The following is a 2,781-nucleotide window of genomic DNA, read 5'->3' on the forward strand; positions in this document are numbered from 1 at the left end:
GGAGTGAACTGAGATTGTAATATAAAAAAACAATTGTTTCCAATTTGCATTAAAAATTAAAATCTATCAATATGGTTGCTGATATTTAATGGTGGGAAATGAATAACAAAAATTTTCAACTAATTATTGTCTAAACTTAAACAAATGCAGAATCTAGTAGAATATAACAATATTAAAAACAACAACAAAGTCATGTCCATATTATCTTGTCATCCTAGGGAGTTTAGGCAACAATGTTTGTGTCCACAGCATAACTGTCTCTTTAATGTTCTTTTTGGATATTTTGCTCTGAGTTTAAAATGATGGGATTGTTCCTTATTTGAAAACTTGATGGAAAGCTTTAGATTTGGGATCCAGTCATTAGGTGATCACATTAGTTTCTGGTGCCACAGATTAGAACAGAACAATGATATTTTGATGAGAAGTATAATATCTTTTTCTCCTTTGGTCACAGCAGGCTGATAACATCTGAGATCTCCTTGATGAGAAGAAAAAAAAGGTAACCTCGGATAGAGATTGACATGTAGAACAACACATGATAAAGGTCTGAATTTTCTTGGGAAATGGTTGTGATTAGGGGTGCCATTAGACTGAAAATGTTTGCTATATACAGGAATGATAGGAGGAGGCAGTTTGGAATCCCCATATGTAGTGGCTCAATACCTCGCATCCTCAGAGAGGGAGGTCTTGGGATCCGGATGTCAGAGGAGAAAGATCATCAGAATAAATAGAAAATTCAGGAACGGTTCATGTCTGCATGAAAGATAGGAAAAGTTCAGATATGTCATTGTCAGAAGGAACACTTAATAACATTTATATTCAGCTGTTTAAACATATGTATGAATGATGGTGTCCAAACCAGCTTTTCTACCATAAGACAATGAAAGTCAGGTCTGAGCTAACCTTGATAATCATGGGCCTTGGTGCAATAGGATAGAGTGATCTGAGTATAAATTTTGGTGGAACGAATGAATTTATCTTCAGAAGTAGGTGGGAACAAGCTGATGATCCTGAATCAGATGGCAAGTAAAGGCATTTTCTTTTCAAAAAACTTTCATCTGAAGTTCATTCAGTATTAAAATAAAATACAGCAAAATACTATTCCTTGAATTAAAAAGACACCATATTAGACAAAGTCTATTTGCTACAGAATTTATGAGACTAAATTGTGCTTTTGAGAGGACTCTTAATTTCTTTTTTTACCATTTTTTATTTTAATTTTAAATAGCTTGTTTTACATGTCAATCCCAGTTCCCTCTCCCTCCCCTCTTCCCGCACTCCCCTTCCCCCTCCCTCCCACCCTATTGCCAAATCCTTCCACATAGGGGATATCTAGAGTCTGTCATTTTACTCTTGGTAGGGTCAAGGCACTCCCCTAAGAGTCCAGGCTGAGAGAGCATGTCTCTTTGTGCTATAGGCACATGAAGACAGTTTGTATACCAGGGATAGACACTGATCCACAGCTCAGGGCCCCATAGGTTGCCCAGGCCTTCTCACTGACACTCACATTTGGGGGGTCCAGATCAGTCCCATGCTGGCCTCCCCACTGTCGGTCTGGGGTCCAAGAGCTCTCCCCTGTTCAGATCAGCTGTCTCTGCTGGTTTTGCCAGCCCATTCTTTGCCAATTTGCTCATCACTCCTCTCTCTCTGTCACTGGGTTCCTTGGGTTCAGTTCAGTGATTAGCTATGTGTTTGCCTCTGCTTCCATCAGTCACAGGATGAAGGCTCCCGGATGGTTATAGACATCAAGTTCATTATCAGGAATGGGCATTCGAGGTGGTCCCTCCACTATTGCTTAGCTTGCCAATTGATGTTATACCTTTAGATCACTCGAGGTCACTCTGGTGCCTGATCTGTCTTCGATCCTATGATACCCTTTTCCCCCTATTCTACCCCCACCCCCTCAACTTCCTGTTCCCCCATGACCAACTCCTTTCCTCTTTACCCCCTCTATTCTTCCCAGGTCCCACTCCCCCCACCCCTCGCCGTGTTCCCCATCCATTCAGAGGATCTTGTGTCCATCCTCTTCTCTTGGGTACTATGCATATATACATATCTTTTAGGTTCTTTCCTGTTTCCCAGACTCTCTTAATTTCTTATGAAGACAAGTATATATAGGGTCATTTTTAGTAGGGAACTACATTGTTAAATTAATCTAGGGGGAGATAGTAGAGGTTCTGAATACATTTTCAAAAAATGTGTCAGGGTACCTTATGATGCAGAGCAGGTTCAAGGTATTCCACAAGATTCCAAAAGAACATAAATGTTGTAATATAAACACCTTCCAATATTCATGTCAGGTAGGACTGATGTCTCACAATTCTTCTAAGTAGATTCGGGCATTTGAAGTGAACTTCCAGTTGCTATGTGTTAGAAGAAAATGTGTAGAGCCACTTGGTCAGAGGGAGTAGGTTTGGGGTATCCTCATGAAAAACAAGAAATTGCAGCGAGCCCAGCTTCAGGTGAGATTGGGTCCCTGGCTGGGACCACCCGCCCATCACCCATCCCCCTCCATCTTCGGGGCCGCTCCCGGCTTCCAGAAGAGCCGCCCACACAGGAAAGAGATCAGCCCCTCCAAGACCCCAACCCAGCGAGCCCAGCTTCAGGTGAGATTGGGTCTCTGGCTGGGACCACCTGCCCATCACCCATCCCCCTCCATCTTCGGGGCCGCTCCCGGCTTTCAGAAGAACCGCCCACACAGGCCCCTCCAAGACCCCAACCCAGCGAGCCCAGCTTCAGGTGAGATTGGGTCCCCGGCTGGGACCACCTGCCCATCACCCA

The 2,781-nt window shown here is 43.2% G+C and overlaps 1 long non-coding RNA gene across 1 annotated transcript; it reads right to left on the reverse strand.

Moving 5' to 3' along the window:
* Positions 1 to 43: 43 nt before the first annotated feature.
* On the reverse strand, positions 44 to 2,416 carry LOC121138405. The gene is made up of 3 exons (XR_005875434.1): positions 2,211 to 2,416; positions 664 to 753; positions 44 to 478 (listed from the first exon to the last, which is right to left on the reverse strand). It is a non-coding gene; the product is annotated as an uncharacterized LOC121138405 (long non-coding RNA).
* Between the last annotated feature and the right edge of the window lie 365 nt (positions 2,417 to 2,781).

Source organism: Mesocricetus auratus, unplaced genomic scaffold (genome assembly GCF_017639785.1).
Source record: "Mesocricetus auratus isolate SY011 unplaced genomic scaffold, BCM_Maur_2.0 contig_9831_pilon_obj, whole genome shotgun sequence".
NCBI lineage: Eukaryota > Metazoa > Chordata > Mammalia > Rodentia > Cricetidae > Mesocricetus > Mesocricetus auratus.